Source organism: Thermobia domestica, chromosome 9 (genome assembly GCF_964235325.1).
Source record: "Thermobia domestica chromosome 9, izTheDome1.hap1.1, whole genome shotgun sequence".
Classification (NCBI taxonomy): domain Eukaryota; kingdom Metazoa; phylum Arthropoda; class Insecta; order Zygentoma; family Lepismatidae; genus Thermobia; species Thermobia domestica.
Genome location: NC_137462.1, coordinates 200,603,036 through 200,626,997, shown reverse-complemented (window position 1 = coordinate 200,626,997; position 23,962 = coordinate 200,603,036). Strand labels below are relative to the sequence as shown.

The 23,962-nt window shown below is 38.5% G+C and overlaps 1 long non-coding RNA gene across 1 annotated transcript; it reads right to left on the bottom strand.

The window, feature by feature from the left end:
* Window positions 1-4,297: 4,297 nt before the first annotated feature.
* On the bottom strand, window positions 4,298-18,818 carry LOC145694222 (uncharacterized). Its single transcript, XR_014132966.1, has 2 exons — window positions 18,759-18,818; window positions 4,298-5,269 (listed from the first exon to the last, which is right to left on the bottom strand). It is a non-coding gene; the product is annotated as an uncharacterized LOC145694222 (long non-coding RNA).
* Window positions 18,819-23,962: the final 5,144 nt, after the last annotated feature.

Sequence of the window (23,962 nt, the reverse complement as noted above, 5' to 3'; positions counted from 1 at the left end):
CACACAGAGAAAGAGGTAAGTTCGTAGTGTCACTTGCTGTTTTTTGAAGATGAGGACAGCCTTAGGAAATCACTTGTACTGATTGCAAGCACCTGGAAGATTTTGTCGTAGATTTTGACAGCTCCAAATCAATGCATTCAGTGAGTGAACTAGGAGTGCAATGATACCGATAGTCTATTTTACTTTGATTGGTGTTGTTTTTATAAAGATAGAGATGGATAAACTAGGTTTAAAAAGCATGTATCGATTTTAGAGTTACTGGAAAGTTTTGATTCACTCCCAGTTTGTGTTCTCATTTTATTAGTTGTAGTGTAATGTTTCTCTATATTCTGTATTTTTAATTTTACATAACAACATTGTTATTAGTATATAATTAGTTTAGCAGAATAATAATAAGCAACCATTTTTTCTAACGCATAGGGATGAGCACAAGTCAAGCTAAAACTCTACTCGACTCGAATTCAAGTCGAGTTTCGAGTCAAGTCAAAGGTAATATCCTCGAGTCGAGTTCCGAGCCGATTCAGTTTTTCGCGTCGAGTTTCGAGTCCAGTCGAGTATGATAAATAGCTCGTTCGTTTTAACTCGTCTTGAAATCATGGCCTGATTACACTGGAAAACGAAAGCCATGAGAAATGTAAGCTAACAGTAATATGGAATACTTTTAGTGTTGCTCAAGAGAGAGGACACTGCTCGCATCTCATCTCGTCTCGATAGCGAGACCACAAGAGATCTTTTGTAACAAGCTCAGCTCGCCTCGGCTCAACTGAGAAGATGGCTCGAGCCGGCTCACTTGGGGTGAACCATCGGCTCGAGCTGGCTTGGTAGAGATGAGCCATTTGCTGGGTTCGGCTCAACTGGGCCGAGGGCTCTAGCCGAGTCGGTTGGGTGAGCTGTTGGCTCGGCTCACTTCTCGGTTCGGGTCGATAGTGAATGAGCTGTGAGCCGAGCTGCTCGAGTCGTTGACAATTCTAAACCCGGGCCGAGCAGTTTTGAAGATATTTGGCCAGTGCCCTATAACTTATAGCAGTGTTTGATTCGAGCCCGAATACTCAACCTAGACCCTCACCCCAAATTCAGAAGCTCGTGAACAATGTCCTTGACTCCTAGACTTCACGACTACCGAGGTGGGCAATCAACTAGTTTTTTAGTATTCAAATACAAACCGCCTATCTTTCATTTTTATATACAGTGTTGTTATAATTAATAATAATAATAATAATAATAATAATAATAATAATAATAATAATAATAATAATAATAATAATAATAATAATAATAATAATAAACAACATAAAAGTTGTAGTAGTAGTAGTGTCATTGATAATAACTATAGTGTCTATGTAATATACTTGAAGCATGTACTCGGAACTACATACCGGGTTTGGCTCGACTCGACTCGAAACTCGACCCCAATTCGAGTTGAGTTGGAGGAAATTTTTCCTAGTCGAGTTCTCGGGTCGAGCTCAAAGATGTCTGTTTCTAGTCGAATCGAGTTTCAAAGAAAACTCACTCGAACTCGCTCGTGTCCATCCCTACGAGTAACGCAGTATGGCATTTTATTAATGTCACATTATATGAAAATGTTCATATATCAAGTAAAAATTTGTCCTTGCATTTACATAAAGCGATTCAGAACGTGCAATAATAATAATAATAATAATAATAATAATAATAATAATAATAATAATAGCGTTAGTAATAGTAGTACGGAAAATTGAAGTCATTTTTTTCACATTTTTAAAGTTTCGAACCTAAAAGTAAGTTACTATTTTGGGGCAAGTAACACATTACTAACGCGTTACATTTTAAAAGAAAGTAAAGTAACTTGTAAGGCGTTACATTTTTACAAGTAACTTACCCAACACTGGTGAAAACCAACATTAAGATCTCTAAAAGTGCTAGTAATAGTTTCAAATTATAACATTGATGTACTTATTGACATCTGTCTAAAGCACGCTCACAGATCTTCGTAAATTAGCATTAACCAATGAATTAAGAGGAAGAAAATTTAAATATTAACATGTTTATTTCAATTGTACTAAATTCAGAGGTTATTTATTTTTAAGTTTATGCAAAATAAACATTTCACTAGATTTTTCTCGGAGATCTTCACACATTCATAGCCAGAGTACCTTTTTTTTATTATTTTTACTATCAGCGCCAAGTTGATGCGTATCAGAAATCGAAGCGTAGCCTAGGTGGAATACCTACTCAAAGGAAAGTATTCAACTGACGCCAGAATTACTGCTGCAATATGCTTTTCCAGCGCCCTGACTCAGGTAAGATATGTTAAATATACCAGCCTGTGTATCAGATTGTATACACGTGGCAATAAAAGAACGTTCGTTGTGTATCAGAAATGATACACGAAGCGTAGGCGGAACATAGCGTGTGTTTCATCTGTGATATACATGGCGATCAATAATTCCAAAACGTGTCTATAGTTTTGGATTGCTAATTACCACGATAATCTTACTACTTATTTTTGGAAATAACATAACGCTGAAAATAACATCCTGTAGAACAAATATTAATTTTCATGCAGCAACAATTGAATATCCACAAAAGCAGAAATATCAAGAATCAGAACTTAAAAATCCTGTAACGTGCAAGAAGGAAAGAAAAAAATTCTGTGTAAAGAACGAGTTGTGTTGATTTAGAGTTTAACGTCCCTTTCAGCAGCGAGGCTGACTAAAATTTCAAATTAGCGTTCCCCAATATATCCCCTATAAAAGCAATACAGTCGATTTCATTCTCAAATTTTATTAACGGAATAAAGTTTACAACTCACTGAACCATATATAGCCTTAAAAGAAATCTCATGGGAAACATCATCACATCAGTGATATCTTCCTAGTCAGTGATAAACCTCCACACTTCACCATTAGAAGAATTTATTGGTCTCTCGTTTTAGAAAAGTATCAGAAATCACAAATATTGGTATCACATTTTGGGCTTTTCGTACTCTCTTCGCCATCCTTGAAGAAATAGATATGTTTTTGAATATTCTATTTTTAAATATTCCAGAAGTCAAATGATTCCAGAGATTTGTAGTTCAATCTTCACATACGATCCTTGAGCACACGTATAATATTAGTCCAGGTTATACATTAATTTAATAGCGTATGTTTTGTTGGCATATTACTACAGTCGATTCTGTAATTTTTGGTTTGTTATATTCAATTTAAACAGACACACTTTCAATAATTGCATTGCCTATGATATTGACTTCATAGTATTTTATCTGTTACATGTTTCATTACTGATCTTACTAAATGGTGTATGGAAAAGATAAAATTTCGAAGTCATGTCCAGAATAAAGTAATCATTTCATGTATTTAAAAATCGTTTTAATGCTGTAAGATATTCTCTAATTAACATTAGGAAATTGTTCTTCAAAGATGTCCTGTCTTAACTAAAGTTAATTTAACCCTTGTACGTCTTTTACAAGTGATGTTGGAAATTGTCGTTCAGAAATCGCTTCCTCCACTGTTTAGCCATCCGGTGTCATAACAAATTATAAACACAGAAAGTATGGAAGACGAAATGCTATCAATTGAAGATTTATCGATTCACGTTGATTGAATCCTTGTATGTCTTCCATGACTGATCTTAGCAATTGTTGTTTGGGATTTGCCTCCTCTGCCTCTTAGCCATCTCTTATCCTCTCCAATTATAGACAACGAAAATCTAGAAGGACGCCGAATGATTATTAATTAAAGATGACTTGATTGATGTTACCGTAACTGGATTCTTGTTCGTCTTCAATGATTGACGATGGCAATAGTTGTTTGGGGATGGCCTCCTCCGCCCCTTAGCCATCCCCTGTCCGCTCCAACTAGAGACACATAAAATTTAGAAGAAGGACGCCAAATGATGTTATCAATTGAAGATGATTTGATTGATGTTACCGTACCTGATTTCTTGTACGTCTTCAATGACTGACGTTGGCAATAGTTGTTTGGGGATGACCTCCTCCGTCCCTTAGCCATCCCCTGTCCCCTCCAACTATAGACACATAACATTTAGAAGAAGGACACCAAATGATGTTATCAATTGAAGATGACTTGATTGGTGTTAACGTAACTGAGTTCTTGTTCGTTTGCAATGACTGACCTTGGCAATAGTTTTTTGGGGATGGCCTCCTCCGCCCCTTAGCCATCCCCTGTCCCCTCCAACTATAGACACATAAAATTTAGAAGAAGGACGCCAAATGATATTATCAATTGAAGATGACTTGATTGACGTTAATGTAATTGCATTCTTGTTCGTCTTCAATGACTGACGTTGGAAATAGTTGTTTGGGGATGGCCTCCTCCGCCCCTTAGCCATCCCCTGTCCTCTCCAACTAGAGACACATAAAATTTAAAAGAAGAACGCCAAATGATGTTATCAATTGAAGATGACTTGATTGACGTTAATATAATTGAATTCTTGTTCGTCTTCAACGACTGACGTTGGAAATAGTTGTTTGGGGATGGCCTCCTCCGCCCCTTAGCCATCCCCTGTCCTCTCCAACTAGAGACACATAAAATTTAGAAGAAGGACGCCAAATGATGTTATCAATTGAAGATGACTTGATTGACGTTAATATAATTGAATTCTTGTTCGTCTTCAATGACTGACGTTGGAAATAGTTGTTTGGGGATGGCCTCCTCCGCCCCTTAGCCATCCCCTGTCCTCTCCAACTAGAGACACATAAAATTTAGAAGAAGGACGCCAAATGATGTTATCAATTGAAGATGACTTGATTGACGTTAATATAATTGAATTCTTGTTCGTCTTCAATGACTGACGTTGGAAATAGTTGTTTGGGGATGGCCTCCTCCGCCCCTTAGCCATCCCCTGTCCTCTCCAACTAGAGACACATAAAATTTAGAAGAAGTATGCCAAATGATGTTATGAATTGAAGATGACTTGATTGACGTTAATGTAATTGCATTCTTGTTCGTCTTCAATGACTGACGTTGGAAATAGTTGTTTGGGGATGGCCTCCTCCGCCCCTTAGCCATCCCCTGTCCTCTCCAACTAGAGACACATAAAATTTAGAAGAAGGATGCCAAATGATGTTATGAATTGAAGATGACTTGATTGACGTTAATGTAATTGCATTCTTGTTCGTCTTCAATGACTGACGTTGGAAATAGTTGTTTGGGGATGGCCTCCTCCGCCCCTTAGCCATCCCCTGTCCTCTCCATTGACAGCAACAGAAAATTTATAAGTCAGGTGTCGAATGATGTTATAATTTAAAATACGACTTTTATAAGTGCTGTAAAAAGTAAAAATTTAACTAATGAGTATTGAATATTACTAATTGTTAGTTACACAACAGAAGTAGATTTTTTAGATCCTACAACCTGAATATAAACATAAGAGACACAAGCAATATTAAATATGAAAGTTTAAGAATAATCTTTGCGTTATTTTTGGTGATACAGTGAAACCTCTGAATAACGGACATCAATAGAACATGCATTTTTTGTCCGTTATTGAGAGGTGTCCGTTACAGAGAGGTTACAGATAGGTTGTGTACGAACGTAAGTACATAAAATTCAATATAAGCATACTCTATTTAGTACGTATTTGAATTACTGGGAGGGATAAAGGAGAAATTCATTTCTGTTAAATAGTATTGTTGCTGGGAGATGTGTTAATATATTCGTATACCGGTACTGCGAAATATAATGCATGTATGTTAATTTTCTTAAGTACATATCGTCACTCTGGAAGCATTTCTCATTTATTTCAAATTCTCTGATCCTTCTCAAAAGATGCGTTAGGAACCATCTAATCGGCTAAACTCTTTTGTTTAGCGAAAAAGGCATACATTTTCCTTTACAAGGGTAAGAAAACTTATTAACTTGTGAATATTATCGAAATTGTCTCGTTTGCGAGTGACTGCCGTGAGAAAATTGGTTCCCACCGGCAGGATGTAGCAATAGGTCGAGAATTTTATTTTAAGACTAACTGGCTTCTATGGCCTATGCTGTGGGAAAGGATGGGGAAAGGTAGCTGCCTAGCCATTTTAGTATAGGTACCATCCCGGCATTCACCCAGAGGGACTACAAAAAACCTTGGAGAAATCCAGTCAGTATCTTTGAACCGGGAATGGGAAACCTTTCGAATGCGACCCTATGGTCTGCCAACAGAGCTACGAACCTGTAACAGATTTAAATACATCCACACTCGTAGTACATTCGAAACATGACAATAAGCACTCTACTACCGAGGTGCACGGTTCCATTGCAGCCCGTTGCGAACATGATGTTTCGTACTTAGCGCTTCTGTGAAACAGTGTTGTGAATTACTGTATCAAACTGTTTCTTGTTCTTCGGAACAGTTTCTGATTAGAATTGTCAAACGCTATTTCGACAAAGCTTCGTGTTGGTGTCCGCACGGGAACTTCGCTAAGGGCGCTTGACGCAAGATCATGCGTTATGTATGAGAGCTTGTTGATACTAGAAAGCGTAGCCCACTGTGGATTTGCCTGCCAGTGTTTCATGGTAAAGCTTGGAAAAATAGTCTGGGGTATATGGTTGAATTGCACCAAGGAGTTGAAGTGCTGTATTGTAGTGTTCCAGTTAGTTGTTCGTGTTGAAATAACTGTATGGATTTCCGAATGTGAACCTGCAAGAGGAAGTGAAGTTCCCCGTTGTTGTTAGCAAGTGTGAAACATAACAATGACGTTCTTTTCCACCCAGGAGCTTGCTGATATGTATCTCGTATATGGCGAGGCCCATCAAAATAGCCTTACACCAAGCACGTCTTCTGTATCACACACGGTTACCAAACAGGCGCTTACCATCATATGTCTTCTTTCAAAGACTTGGTGTTCGCCTGCCTTAAACAAGATCTCTACTACCCAGTAGTGGGGACCGTGGAAGGCCCCGATCTCTCCGCACTTTACAATTTGAGGAGGTAGTATTGGATGCAATAAGGAACTGCCCTAGCAACAGTACAAGTGCCATTGCTCTCGCAATACACACCCACCGTACAAATGTACTTCGCGTTCTTCTGGAGTAGAAATGCACACATTCAAATTGCAGGTGAACGACACATTGCTTACGGACTTTCTCTTGTGTGTGGCATTTTACCAATGGTATGAACAACAAACGAATGCCAACCCACAATTCCCAACATTAGTTTTGTGGACTGATAAGGCAATGTTCACCAGGGATGGCGTGTTCAATACGCACAACAGCCACGTCTCGCACGCCGTCATTGTTCAACGTTATCAACATAGGTTTGCCATAAACATGTGGTGTAGCGTAGTAGTTTACCATTTGCTAGGATCTCACATGTTGCCCCATCGTTTCGGTGTTCCGATGAATTGTGTGCTTCTACATGATGTGCTGCCGGAACTCTTACAGAACGTGCCACTGGACACTCGATGTAACATGTGGATTTAACATGACGGCGCTCCCGCACATTTTGACCAGGGAACTAAGGCCTTCCTTGCCGATGTTTTTGGCAATCGTTGGATTGTCAGAAATGGACCTGTACCATGGCCACCTCGATAAACTGACCTCACACCGGTGGATTACTTTCTGTGGACATAAATGAAACTATTGATGTATTAGACCCAGTGTCAACTGAGGAGGATATCTTTACTCGTATAATTGCAACTAGGTGCAACCGGAGACTTGCCAAATATGTTTGCTCGTACGAGAAGCTCCTTACTTCACCGATGTCATCTCTGTACGGACTTCAATAGCGGACAGTTTCAACAACGTCTGTGAGGTGCGTACGTGGTGAAGACACAAAAGTAGTGTTTACGTATTTCTGGATTGAAATGTGGAGTGTTTGTTCATGAGGAATATCATGCACCATGACACTGTTGTTCCTTGCTGCCCATGTCTGATACTCCAATCGTCTTTGTGGTTCTTTCATGCTCGGTAGTAGAAATAATGACCAGCCTCAATTGTTTGTGGTTTGGAATGCTTGCGGCTTGACACTATTGTTACGAACATAGATGAAGTTGTAGTGCGCTACACTGGGTCATACGTTCGTTATTACGCCTTACTACTGTTTAACTGTCGCTGTGTGCGTTTTTTCCAAAGTTTTCCTCCATCACTTAACCGAGCACTCCGCCGTTCCTTTGGTGAGTTCTCTGCACACTCTGCACTGTGCATAAGTGTTACAGTATTGTTTTCTTCAGGTACGACTTCTCTGTTTTCCTTTTAGCCACCTATGATATGTTCATTCCTTTTAGCCCTACTGGGCCTTCCTGCAAGTACTAACCGGCTCTCGCTCGCAAACGATTTCGGGAAAATTCACGAGTGTTCGTTGGCATTGGTAGTTGTTGTCTAGGAGTGGGGTAGACTACGTTATGGTTGAGTAACACTCTGCTCCCCTTACCAGTGTACTCAAGTACATTGTTTTTTTCTTCTTTTGGAGAATAAGTTTCCTGTTTTGAGCATGTGTCGTTTGGCCCATGCGGTAGCGCCACTGATCACTCCCGGTGGTTCCGGTTATGTATCATACATGTGTGGTTCACCGTTTCTCTTCTTATGCATCCATTTTCCGCATATCAATCTACCAACATCAGTATCCCCTTTGAGAAATTCTTTGCGCCGCGCCATGCCGCCCTGCTTCTGATACCATTGTATCATTCAGGCATTACTTTCTCTAAACTGTTTGGAACCGCTTGCTGTTGCACCTTTCCTTTGTCTACAATGACGTGTCGCAACGCAGAAATGACGCCGAATTTAACGAAATGTCACATAAACCTTTTTGTTTGTTTTTATGTGTAGATTCTTCTCCCAAGGGTTGTAAACGAAATTTTGCACTACCCTGTATAAGAAGTAGATGTGAGATGCAAAATTCAGTATACATCAAATAAAATGGGGTGACTATTATCCTGTTACGTATTTTAGTTGTATTTTGTGCACAAAATCGTGTTTTCAATGCTTAGAAGTCTCATTGTGAGTAAGCATGATTTTTATAAGTGTAAGTTCTAGTTAATTGTCAATGATACGCGTTATGTGAAAGAACTCTACAATGCCAGAAAACAGGGGCGTCATTTGGAAAGGGCAGGCGGCTCAATTGCTATCCTCCATGAGTTTGAGAAATATGTTTTTTATAAAACGTATACTAATATATTAAAAAAAGGGAAACAATTATGATGGTAGATAGTATACCTCTCTCCATGGCAAACTCTGAAATGATGCTACTACCAGAAAGGTTGGAATAATATTAACTTCAAACTTACTGACTGTACTTTGCACTGGGATAAGTTTAGGAAGCTACGCAGTATACAGTGTGCGTTCACAAAGTTTCAAGACTGAGTGTTACTTGAGTAGGTCTGCGCGCAGACCCGTTCCACCGATAGTGTACGGTAGTGGGGGTGTCAGTTAACCGACCCCATGAGCGTCGCTTGCTTTCGAGACGCGGATGTAAGTAGATCATTAGTGCGTAATTGCGTGTCAGTGACCCCCGTCGAAATCTGAGTGAGTGGAAAATGCAGTGGTATTTGCAGCAGTATTATGCTGGCAAGTTTCGTGCGAAACTGAACAAAACAGCTACAAAGACTTCGTATGATTCAAGAGGCCTACAAAGAAGACGCCATGTCACGTGCAGTGGTTTTCGTCTGGCACAAGAGGTTCAAAGAGGGCCACGAGGATATTGAAGACGATAACCGCTCTGGGAGACTTGCAACAAACCAAACTGAGAAAAACTTGTGAAAGTGCGTGAACTCTTAAAGACTGATCGTCGTCTTAGTGTTAGATTAATTGCCGATGAACTGGGACTGGGTCCTAATACGGCGTTCAAATTAGAGACAGAAGATTTGAAAATGAGAATCTGTGCCAAAATCATTCCCGAAGTTCTGACTGATGAACAGAATGCACTGTGCCTGGTTCTTTGCGAAGAAATGCTTGAACGTGTAGGGATGCATTCGAGTCGAGTCGAGTCGAGATTTAAGCCTGTCTCGACTCGTCTCGAGAAAATGTTGTCTCGACTCGTGTCTCGACTCGAAAATATGTTTCTGTCTCGACTCGTGTCTCGACTCGACAGTCTCTGTCTCGACTCGACTCGAATTCGAGTCGAGACGTCTCAAAATTCGAGTCGAGACAAAATGTACGAGTTAAAATATACGCACACATCAGCCAGACCATCATGACTACCTACCTAATTGTCAGTATGTCGACTTTTGGCATGGATAAAAACGGCGACACGTCTTGGCATACACGCAATGATCCTTGATAGGTCGCTGGAGAGAGCTGGCACCACATGTGCTCACTCAGGTCACCTAATTCCCGTAAATTCCGGGAAGGGGGGCGATATGCTCTGACGTCACGTTCAATCACATCCCACAAGGGACATCACTCAAATGTCCGGCTCCAATTTCAATGAAACTTTTTTTGCTGATAGAAGGCATGTATGCATCATTACTTGTGATGACAAATTTTTGCCATGGTGCATGTTTTCTATTTTTTTTTTTTTGATAACTTTTAAGAGTTGTGATGTGGTTATTAGAGATTACTACAGAAGTCCCTTACTACCCTTTGTAAACGGAGCGTTAATGAAGAAAAGTGAAGAAAAACCATGTGGATACATGTAAGTCCTGGGGGAAAGTCGTATGGTAGATATGACCTTGATGGCAGCCATCTTGAAATCCACCATTTTGAATTAAGGTCAAGTTTTCAAAATGGGAATAGGGTAATATGATACTTAATTTCGGGCTAGAATTTAATTAGAAAAATAATGGTGAGGTTAGTTTTAAGATACACCCATTTGGGGGAAAGTTACAGGCATATTAATTGTTTTACTTACTGTGTGCGTAAGTCCCTTCTTACTTTCGTTTCAAGACCTGTAAATCGATGGCAACGGCAGAGCCCGGTTTCGTACTAGTGTTTAGAAATCTTTAAACTCACTTGAGGCAATATTTGTGGATTATTGTATTGTATTTTGCCTTTAATTAAATTTGAACCCACTTCATGATCTTGTGAAAGGTATCACTAAAAGAGAATTTCTGTTTTTATGGAGAACGTAAGCATGACAATTATAAAAGGTGAGTAAGGTGCGTATGTATTGATAAGAAAGTCTTTTGTGGTTCCGCCAACCTATTCTTTGGTTGTTTTTTTTTTTCAAAATACTCATATCTCATACATAAAAGAGCTATTATAAAATCTCTTACCACTATTCTTTAATACTTATAAAATTTTATTTATTGTAAAAGCACTGGCGAGATATTTCTTATCGCCCACTAAAATTATGGTGGAGCTCCTTCGTGGCTAACGGTTAGCATACTTGCCTTTGGCGTGGAAAACCTGGGCTTGATTCCCGGTGGGAGTTCATGTGGTTCGGATACCACGTTAATCAGTAGGTCCACGTCTCACATAGTCTCGCTGCTGAACGGGACGTTAAACTCAGAATCAATTCAACTCAAAATTATGGTTTTGACTTTATTATGATGTCATTAGTTTATACGCCCAACTGCCCAGTAATTATAAACATTGACTACATTATAAAATTGTAATTTGTGACGACTAAAATATCAGAAATTAAAGATTATTCTTTGGGTTTTGGAACATTTTGAAAAACGTGAAAAACTGGTACTGCACCGATACAACACACCTTTTGGATTTGTCATAACATGTCTTACATAGCTTTGGTTCGATTCTCAACACGGACTGCAACTACCCGTTAAATTGTGCATCTGAAAGACACTCTTTGTTAAACCTCGCTTATCACCGCTCATCTTAATAATATATATAACTTCACCGCGAAGCAAATGTTGCATTTCTCTCTTTCATCCTAACACAAAACAAAACTAACCACAGCTGTGACACGAAGGAGCTATTTCGAAAAGAAACAAGCTGTGCTTCATAGAGATGTGTACCAAATGATAGAAGTATAAAGTATAGTTTTCTTTCCTGTTTATTGATATCAGTTGGTGTTCTTGATGAGTTTACTCATTAGTTTAGAAAGAGTATATATGGAATTTGGACATATGTTGTACGTATTCTCCTGAGAAATTGATGAGACCAGAAAAGTTATAAGGACAGATGGAATAGGTTTAAGCGCATCTACGTGACTTTATCAAATATTTATTCTCCGTAATGGTACCACACGGAAAACTTGGTATAGGACTACTTTTATCTTTGCCTCCCTCTGTTAGCTGTTTCGTATCATATATATCGGATGGTTTTGATATTTCTTCTGATCATTAAAACAACAATGATACCTGTGTGCGTGCAGAAATGCAAAAGCACAAGGTAACTTCCTATTTGTTTTGGAAACAACAAACCCATTTCACGTGTGCGAGAGAAATTGAGCACAGCGAGATCGGGTGTTTACTCACGGTCAGTTCGCAGCAGGAGTCCATGGTAAAAGATTTGGCTATCTCGAAAACACTCGCAAAACCTTACAAATACAAAAGACTGCGCTTCAAAGAAAGTTTAGACACAGATGTTTCAATTTTCTTTTAGCATCTTTCTTCAGCAAAAGAGTCGGTTCATTGTATTCGAAAAAGGGAAGGGAGAAAGGGTGAATTTATATTTTATGTGGGGGGTAACGTTGTAAGTAGTATAAACAATACATACGGCTTCCGACTCTGTACTGAAGCACTTCCTTTAGCGGTATATCACTAGATCTATCCTGACCCTCATCCCACCTCAAGTTGTAAAGTAGAAAGGGACAGAAGTATTCAACATGACTGCGCACTTGAGTTTCAGTTCACAATACGAAAACCAGTGAGCAAGTAAACAGTCTTTTGTATGATCGTGTTTTACTTCTTGAATTTATTTTTGAACATTTCTGTGAATTCAACAACAGAACGCAGTAGAAATACGGACTAGTTTTTACTCCAACCATTACTTTCGCTCCAACCCAGGGATGCCACATTTATGATTTCGTACTAGATTTAGTGATTTTACTATTGAACTAGTGATCTAGTACGTACTTTGGGTAAATAGGCACATTCTAGTGATTTTTTTGCATTTTTTTTCTGATGCAGACAAATGAGAAGGAAATGGTTCTTAAAATAATAGGAAGAAGTATATTGCAGTTCAAAACAAATGTAGAAACCTTAAATTATTTTTTATTTTCCCTCTGATTGAATGAAACCCCTGCTGTGTAACGACCTTAGGTAAACAACGGCTATCTTTGGTCCGCTACCTCCTTTTGTTAGCCGACATGAGATGGGTTACTTTTTTTTTCTGGAAGAAAGTGAAGAAATAATTATCCAGTACATTTACGTTTTGTCAGGCACACAGGCGCAGTCTGTACTTGTTTCCTAACGAATTTTAGCAACATAACATAAATGAAACATATGTACCAGAAAATAGAGGCAGCACAAACGGAAATTTTCATCTGTAACACATTTGATGAGAAATATAGTTAGATGTCACGTGTAAGCAATCTAAACATGTCCTATCCTGTAATTCTATTCGTATGTTTATGTAGGTGAGACTGAGAAATCAAGAAACAATAATAACTGGTTTTCTTCCAGGGGAAAAATCTAAATGTGAAGGGGTGTTACACTGGGACTTTAATTGCGTCCTTTGTACAAGATTAACAAGTAATAGCAATTTTTAATTTATTTTAGTTCCTGGGGAGAGGAAGATGGAAGCGAACCCTCGTAAGGACCTCTGCAAGGAAACATGAATACTATCCGCCACTGTTTGTTACATTACACAAAATAGTTATATATATATATATATATATATATATATATATATATATATATATATATATATATATATATATATATATTGAGTTTTAGTCAGGGTTTTCATTCTGCAGGAGAGGGGGGGATAGTAATACCTGACGAACATTTTCTATTCTCAGAGTGTTGCAATGATAGGATTTCCTCCATTATAACTTGGCCAAGCTAGTTGCATTATATGTAAGGATTAAGTTAGCCTAAAAAGCTTAAATTTCTATGTCTGTTTTACTCTGTACCCATGTTTCTCATTTTCGGTCTACGGGACTCGGTGTCCGGAAATTTTCGATGGCTTCTAAGTCGGAAACTAAGTGTATCAAAGGCATATATATTATATCTATGGTTATATGAGGCATGGATCTACAGTTTAAAGTGGGATACCGGTAACAACTTCATGAGCTTCCACCGTAAATCGAACCAGAGTCTCCCGCGATCAAGGCGTATGTGTTAACCATACAGCCACGAGGAAATTCACATAAGCACACACACATATATATTGTTGAGTTGATTTTGACTTTACCGTCTCTTTCAGCAGCGAGGATATATGAAATGTAGACCTACTGATTAACGTGGAATCCGAACTACATGAGCTCGCGCCGGGAATTGAACCCGAGTCTTCCACGGCAAAGACGCGTACACTAGCCGCGGAGTTCACACACACACACAGAATCAGAGTCCTCACACACCAAGTGTGAGAGCTGTGCCACTGAGTCACAGCGGCCACGGGGCTAGGTCGAGTCCACTTTACGTTCATAGTTTCATAGTACATAAATGTTACGATTATGAAATAGATTTTCCTTAATGAGCTGTATAAAAACAAAAGCTTTCGAAATGCATTAAACAATTAGCTCGATTTGAGTATGAACTTAAAGTTATATCAGAGTGTAAATACGGATACGCACCAAAGCTCGAAAACTTAATACACTATTTCTCCTATATAGTCAGCATGTATCAAGCAATCATTCAGCTTTCATTTGAGAGGATGGAAATCGAAGGCCCCTGAACAACTATGTTACTAATGTGCGGAATGTATTTATCTTACAGTGAACTGCTTTGATGCCAAGTGGCCTAACTCCAAAATTGAAATTTTCCAGGAGTGAAAGTTGAAGTTCAATATCTCATGAACAATTCATATTTCTTTTATGTTGGAAACCAAAACCATAACTACTCTATGTAGTTCATTGTTTTATAACTTAGTGTTTAGAAAAATCCTTTTAAAAAATACCTATTCATAGAAGTGAATGGTACTTATCTGTACTAGTTCTTGGCATCCAAGCAGTCCATTTATTGTAATACTAGCTTAATATACCCATTCTTCGCATGGGGGCTGTATTTGGAAGTCAACACCTGTGGAAGTATCACCATTCATTTCAGTGACCGCGAAAACTATGGATTTGACACTAGTATCAATCAATATGGGCTATTTATACATGTCTCGGTATTCCTCACCCGCTGACACCCGGCCCGCATACAGTAGTAGCTGAATTTGCAAGTCATCGCTGATGGAAGTGTCACCATTGATCTCAGCGACCGTGAAAACTATGGATTTGACACTAATGTCGATCAATTTGGATTACTTTTACTACATGTCTCGCTAAACGCCCCCCTGAGACCCCTGGTTCCAATTTTGACAAAAACGCTTCGCCTTAGACTGGGACCTGGACCAAGGTATCCGTGACCAAAATTTGGTAACTCTCGGTCAACTTGTCTGGTCCCCAGGTCCGTCCCAATATACGCCCCCCCCCGAGACCCCCCTGGTTCGAAATTTAAAAAAACGCTTCGTCTTGATCTGGGGCCTGGACTAAGGTACCCGTGACCAAATTTTGGGAACTCTCGGTCCACTCGTCTGGTCCCCAGGTCGAACACAGACAGACAGACAAACACACAAACAAACTCTTTATTTTATTTATATTAGATAAGATATACTATGTAAAATAGTCTCGTATCATAATATGTGATTTACAACAAATGTTACATTATATATTATCCGTAGCTCGTGATATGCTGCAACATATTAAAGCCTCAGAATAGTTGGGCAAGCGAATAATCCAGAAGTTACGTAACCCTATTGCGTTCATGGGAACGAAAACACAATAATTATAACTATGCTAAATTACTATAGACTACCAACTGCTCATTCAGAGAATTTATGAAGTTCACTTTATCGCAATAGTTTTATACAAACTAGATTTAGACTACGGATAATAGTTTTATACAAACTAGATAATCAATTATTATTATTATTATCATTATATTTGCAGTACAACCAAATACAACGACATTAACTATTAGTTCTAATTAACTGAATTGAGCTGAAAATTAAATCTTGATCTTTAAAGATTAACTATTAATTTTATGCGTTCTATATCTTTCTGAAGGAATAAAAGCTGGAATTGGTTTCAAGGCTGTTTCTGAGTGAATACTATCTTCAAAATAATATTAAAAATTATAGAAAGATTTTCGAGACATTCGCGTCGAGTCGAGATTTTTAAGAGCCGTCTCGACTCGACTCGTGTCTCGACTCGAAAATTCGAGTCGAGAAATACGTTTGTCTCGACTCGTCTCGAATTTTACAAAGTGTGTCTCGACTCGAATTCGAGTCGAGTCGAGTCGAGATTCGAGACATGTCTCGACTCGAGCGCATCCCTAAACGTGTGCAAGATGATCTCCATTTTTGGATACAGTATTTACTGGTGATGAGATCTGGGTCTACGAGTATGATCCAGAAACGAAACGACAAAGTGCGGAGTGGCATACCCAATCACCTCCAAAGCCAAAAAATGCTCGCATGAGCAAATCACGCGTGGAAAGCATGCTCATTGTTTTCTTCGATGTCAAAGGACTGATCTACAAGGAGTTCGTTCCTGCGACAGAATGTTGCAGGTCCTTTTTACGCTGGAATGCTCCGATGCTTGAAGAATCGAGTTCAGCGAGTCCTCCCAGACATCAAAGCTGATTGAATTCTCCACCACGAATTAATCTGCTTTCTCACACGTCACTCACCGTCGCCGAAGTTTTGGCGCAGTTCAACGTGGCAACACTACCGCATCGACTCTCCAGCCCTGACCTCGCTCCGGCAACTTTTTGTTCCCCCGAATCAAGAAAGACCTGAAAGGGAAGCGATTAGACACGATTCCAGCAGTCCAAGCGGCTTTGACGAAGTCCCTTCAGAGACTTGCGCGTTATGACTTTCACGGAGCCTATGAACAATGGAAAACACGCTGGCAGCGATGTGTTGATACCTAAGGGTCATATTTCCAAGACTTTTAGTTCACTGTACAAAAATGTGAAATATATTTCTTATTCTGGGTCCAGTCTTACCTCTTTGTGAACGTACCCTGTATCATAGCGCAGTTTTAACGGCTAAAGCAAATGTTTTTCTACTCATGTTTATTTGGAACTTTTTGCCTCATTACTTTTTTCTGTAGCCTATACATAAAAGAAAGAGAAGATAAGAATTCTCTTTTCAATACAATTAATATAAATAGAAATTGTTTAGCACATGCAAATATACACATGGTATCTCAATCGTTGCAGAAAGTAATGAATATTTGCAAAATGTGACGCTTAATCTGAGTGAGAAATTAGAGAAAGGATAAAAATTTTAAAGGAAAAGGAAAAGAATAGTCTTCTAGTGAAAGAAAAATTTTTTGAGGTTTGCTTCCAGTTTTTTGGAATGATAAAAAAAGCGAAATGAATGATGATAATGAAATCAGAAGTGAAAAGATGTGACGTAACACCCATTCCTAACGAGATCCTAAGTTAGGTTAGACACGTCTTGCGATCGCTAGAAGATGTATGACTATCATAGTAGCCTCAGTGAATGACGAAGGAAAAGGAAGAAATAAAAGTTTTCTCTCACAGAGAGGAAATTAGTGTAATAAAGGCAGTTATACTTATAACATACAGGGTGTCTCAAAAGTCCCCTGACATAGAGTTACTATCAGAGCTGCAATAAAATGAAAGAGGGGAAACCGTCTCCAAATATGACGTTTTCAATCTAAAGTCAAGGATTTTTTTAAAAAATCAGACGAGGCGTTTGGGTTGTACACTCTTTATGCGCCCAATGTTACATGAAAATGAAACGTTACTATTTACCTGGACCCACAACATAAGTGAATAAAATTACTGTCAGCTATGCTAACGTGTCGATGGCCAACCCGTATTTCAAACATGCCACTATTCACCATACTCTTACAAAATTTATCCACCTCCCGTCCCGTCCTTCTCTCCCCGAGCCCCAGGTAAATGGCAAGGTCACATTTTCATTTAACATTGGGCGCATAAAGAATGTACAACCCAAACAGCTAGTCTGGTTTAAAAGATTCCTTTACTCTAGGTTGAAAACATATATTTGGAGATGGTTTTCCCTCTTACATTTTATTATAACTCTTTCCCCTCTTACATTTTATTGTTACCCTGTTAGGGGACTTTTGAGACACCCTGTATACAGGAACCAGTTTTTACAGATCGTAAACTTAACAAATTAAACTACTCCTCGTACAATTTGACAGTGTAGCAAGAAAACCATGAAGTCTTTGATACTTCTCAAAATACACAGCATCGGTCCAATCAGATTTCTATGATTCTTGACAAGTCAGCGGACAAAATTAAACATCCTTCACATAAAATATCGTCGGTCCAATGCCAAAACCGCAAATGTGCAAATTTTGTTGTTTTCACCTAAGTGCATTTTTATGTTAATTGGGGCAGACAGATTTCAATACCAAAGTCCCATTTGTGAAATATGAGTATATTAAAACTTATCGTGAATTTGTAAAACATGTACCTAAGTCTATATACTGATTTTTCGGGGTACGTTGAATATTGAAATGCTTATAACTCAAAGTCAAGTCAAGTTTAGCAGATTCGCGGTTTTGGCATTGGATCGACGATATGTTATTTATTTATTTAACAATCACCAGATACAGCTCAGAGGCCATTTTACTGGATATCTAACAACAACAACAACAATGGAAAGGATTTGGGAAGATTTTTATAATTTATAAGAAAACTTTCCACCTATAATAATGAATATAGATCAAAGAGTAAACTATCAAATTTGGATTTCCCAATTACAAGCTGAGCTTACCTTCCAGATGCTTTCGACGTAACACTTTTAACGAATCATATCTCAAGGTAACAGTTCAATTGTTAGCAATATTCGAAACAATAATCTATGTAATGAGTTTAATGTAACAGTATCAAATACATTGTTCGATATACACTGTAAAAAATTTCGCCTTAAATTTACTGACCGATTACCGTCAACTCTCGCTGTCATCCGATTACACTAAATTTTACGGACCACCGTTTTTTCATAAAAACGGCAGACCGTATATTTAGAAGCAAAATAATATTGACCGTGTTTAGAAACAAATTTGGTACCGTATATTTTACGGTAACTTACCGTAATATTTAGAGGTCGTTTTTCTTTAAAAAAAGAAAGCACAGGTGTGTTATTACCGTACACGATTTACGGTAATTATCACACCGATTCCCTATCTAGAGGTCCTTGCCGGTCCAGCATGCCCTCTTGCTAGATCCAGTAAGAATTCTTGCTGGGCAATATATATTGACCCAATTTTCATCGAATTGCTGGAAACTATCAGTACACACACTGGCTAGCAATAATTTTTGCTGGATGGATGCAACTAGAGTGCACACTGGTCCACTGGTGTTAAAGACTACTTAACTAAAGGAAACACAAAAGTGAACGAAAGAAGCGATGCACCTACGACGTGCATAATATCCATAAGAATAAAAGTTGAAATTAATTCTTAGTTGGTAATATCGAACCCTTGTTCTGATATCATCTTGAGCATACATTGCTTTTTCTTTTCAAAATTACCAATTTTGTCATGTATTGAACAAAACACCAGAAGAGGATTCGATATTACATACAAAAAAAAAAAAAAAAAAAAAAACTACTTCTTGAATCTTATAGCTGTTTTCGCACGCTTTGAAGATGTAGTTGGAACAAACATCCATGTTCTTTTAAGATATTCATAAATCGATATTCTGTTGCAGTGTTAAGACTAGTTTTATTGCATGTATTTTCGCTATGAGTACCAGTAGACTAATAGACCTGAAATATTCTAATCAGCGATTCATTCAATTAGTCGCATTATTACGGTTTCAGATAACCAAGCAGGCAACCGACAACATGGCTTAGAGTGACCAGAAGTACGACTAAACAAGTGTAAATCCATATGACTTCTCACAACACTGCCTACAGTATCCAGTATTCGCTATCCCAAATTAATAAATAAGTGTTTGCATAGTTATGTAAAGTGGCATCAATGCTCAAAAAAAAAAAAAAAAAAAAAGTCACCAAAGTTCCAGAGTATCGAACTTTTGCATATTTATTAAACGCTCAAATGTATTAACAAGACACCAGAACAGATTATAGGTACTCAGAACAAAATTAAAGATAAAAACATTAACAGAAATATTTTACAAATCTAACAATTCATTTACCCAGAAAAAAAATGACAGCATGGGCGCCCGATGAAAATTTTGTAAGGGACTCATCTCCCTGGTTACTATATACCCTATTACATTTGATATTTTTTTATTTGTATTAAGAAAAATGAAATGAAATCTTTGAGTTTTACGTCCCACGATTATGCCGGTTAGGCTAAAGGAGACGGTGATGATGAGGAATGAATGAAATGGTGGAATGAAGAAAGTGGGAGGAAACGGGAGTACCCCGAGAAAACGGTGTTTGTCCACCACAAAGTTCACTTTGCGGAGGCTGGGATCGAACCCGGGACCCCAAGCACCAGAGGTGAACGCTCTACCACTGAGCCACCGCGGCCCCCATATTTGTATTAAGAAATTTAATACGTTTTATTAGCTAGGGGAGCGACCCCCTGCCCCTCCTTCGGCCACACATGAGTGACAGTATACTTTTATTTCTGTAACATGAAAAATTCCAGTTGATGCAACACAATTTATGTAATGCTGTAAATTACGAAGCACTTTTCCTAAAAGTTTTTTTTTTAAGTATTTCAACATTGTAATTCTAATTCTAGCTTCACCACCACTCGTAGTTGGCTACATTACAGTTGGTTTAGTTTATACATACAGCAGCTTCTTGGTCTCGAATCGTTGCACTTTGGGGCGATCTGCTTGCCACGATAGTCAACTAAAGTTTTGTTTGTCACCGGACAAAGTTCAAATATTAACATGCTGCTTTCCCATACATTACCTTGCTTAATGTTGAATTTCCAGGATATCTTCAAAAGTAGTAGGCCTACTGTATATATCACACCAGAAAACTACACACTAAACAAACAAACGAACAAGCAAACAAACAAAAGAAAGAAACACAACAAAACAAAGTACAACACATCCGAACCTACGCGCCATCAATCCTCGCTTCGAACATGTGCTTTTTCTCTCCAATGCGCATGCCCGACACAAGCATCTGACAGGAAAACGGTCTCCTACCATTATTTTAGAAAAACGGTAAACCGTATATTCTTATGGTACGAGGCACTTATTTTCACGGTTATTGGTTACAGTGTATGCATTTGCAGTTAATAATTTTCAATTCAACCCATATCAAATACTGTTCAAAGTTCTACTGAACGATTATGTTTTAAACAGTAGTTCTTTTATTACAATGTCGTACCATTTATGATACCAGTGGTAAACGCGGGGTAGTGAGGGGGAAAGCGGGGGAACATCGTCCACCCACCAGGCGGTGGCCAGCCCAAAAATTAGGGGGCCCCGGTAGAAGTTAGAGGGGGCCCGACCCAACTATGTTACAGTTCATCACCATATTATAGTTCATTTGCAAGCCTACCGTGAAAACTTTAGAGGGGCCAGTGAAAATTTAGGGGTCCCGGCCCACCCTAGCCCACAGTAGATACGGACCTGCCACCCACTTCCATAAAATATCTATTCCGTCCCCCCACTATCTAAAAACAAAATACCATAAAAAGATAGACAAGTTGGACGGCGTGGCGTCATGCGTCCATCTACCTTTTTAGATCCGCTTTTACCAATGTATGATACATTTTCAAGTGATTTTCAGATTCATGTGATGAAATTTATAAATATGCGTATACAGATATTTATAAAAATTATGGAAATACCGAAATAAGTCGCAACTTACTGATTAACCCTGGATTGGTATACGTGTGAGTGCGGTACTCACAAGATGTTATAAAATAGGGGATCTGCCCATACAACAAAATCGTGAAGCCATACGTCACAGCTTCGCCACACCTACTCTGCCCACTCCGCGCCACTAAGATCACAATGTTTCGAGCCAACAATCATGGCGGAAACGAGAGTAGCCAATCAGACGTGCCGGTTCAGACGATGCTCGATTTTTTCTTGGTTTCATTGAGTTCATTTGATGAAGATATGTATGGGCAGATCCTCTATTTAACAACATCCTTGGGTACTCACTTGCTCGAAAACTCCTTCATTTCTCATATATTCCTAACAGCAGCATTGTGAAATTATTTCTAGCTGTCTTTTGTATTTTCTGTAGTCAAAGAATGTAGCCACTGTGGTGACGTAACCAGGTCAGTTGAAGATCAAGCATTTTTAAAATCGCATGTCGTTCACACTTTCCTCATGAACAGGTATTTCCTGAGAAAGATGACCCCAATCATCAATACCGTCAATCTATTCTATGTCCGTGAACCTGGCCCCACCCACATCGGCACTAATTTTAAAACATATGCCAAAAATTAGTGCCCAATTAGTGCTGACGACCTGTAATGTTAAAAAAAAATGTGCCGTTACACAGACTTCAAAAAATAAAAAAGATTCTGGGTGGGGCTAGGTTCACGCTAGCCCCACCCACTCAACCGATCGAGACGAAACCTATACCCAAAGTTAGTGTTAAATTAGTGCTGTCGATACCGCATAAAAAGAAAATTAGTGCTATTATCGGAAGGCAAAATATATTCGAAAATGTTCAATGGCGGCATCATCAAAAAGCAAAAGGTCCCTCATTTTTATGATAAGATATATAGCAGTAATCTTCTTTCTATGTCCTATCGTCAGCACTAATTCAGCACTAATTTTTGGCATAGTTCACAAAATTAGTGTTTTATTATTAAAAGTGGGTGGGGCTGTCTTCACGTGAACCTGCCCCCCCCCCCACAGCGGCACTAATTTTAAAAAATATGACAGAAGTTAGTGCCTGATTAGTGCTGACGACCTACAATGTTAAAAAAATGGGTTACATGCACAGGACCGACACGGCATAGGATCGGCACGGCGTAGGATCGACACGGCATAGGATCGACACGGCACAGAACCGAAACGGCATACGATCGACACGGCACAGAACCGAAACGGCACAGGATCGACACGGCATAGGATCGACAGCAGAACTTTCATACGATCGAAATAATAAAAAATACATTATTTTATAATTACGCAATATTAAGTAACAATTATTTTCTTAAGGATATATAGGAGAGAACCGTCATACGATCGAAACGGCATAGGAACGAAACGGCGTAGGATCGACACGGCATAGGACCGAAACGGCACAGGGCCGACACGGCATAGGACCGAAACGGCACAGGATCGACACGGCACAGGACCGAAACGGCATAGGATCGACACGGCACAGGACCGAAACGGCATAGGATCGACATTCTGTAGGGTGGTCAACACTTTCTGAATATATCAATATCGCATATCCCTGACCTTGAATTTGTGGATATAAAAAATTGTAAGGATAAATAATTCTAAATGGTCTATTTTTTAAAAAATATGTATATATATATACAAATTGTATAAAAATACTTTTCGTAATATATCCATGTCCCACACCTTTAATTTTGTAATATTAAAAAAAATGACGCTAAATAACTCCAATAGTTGATTCGAGGTTTTCAATACCGAATAACTAATATTATTTGTCTGATATTTTTATAATGCTGTAATTCTTTATGTATACTAAGTTGAAGTATGTACACGTAACTGCTATTTTAAAACTGTAGGCTTAGAATTTGCGTTTGGAAATTTGGAATTTTTTAAGGGAATGCCTACACCGTATGTGAAGTTGCCTCCTTTAAAATTTCGAATTGAAATCGGAAGCCAATCGTTTGTTTTTCGTTTGTTATTGACTTTTTTGAAGAAAAAAATAGTAAAAATCGTATCTTTCTTGAAACATAAAGAGATGTTACAAAATAAAGTTGGTATATGGCCAAATTTACCCTTGTTCCTCCACTTAAAATTTTGATTGAAAATCAAAATCAATTGTTTGATATGCGTATGCTATTAATTATTTTGAAAAAGAATAGTCTGTTTCGAAAA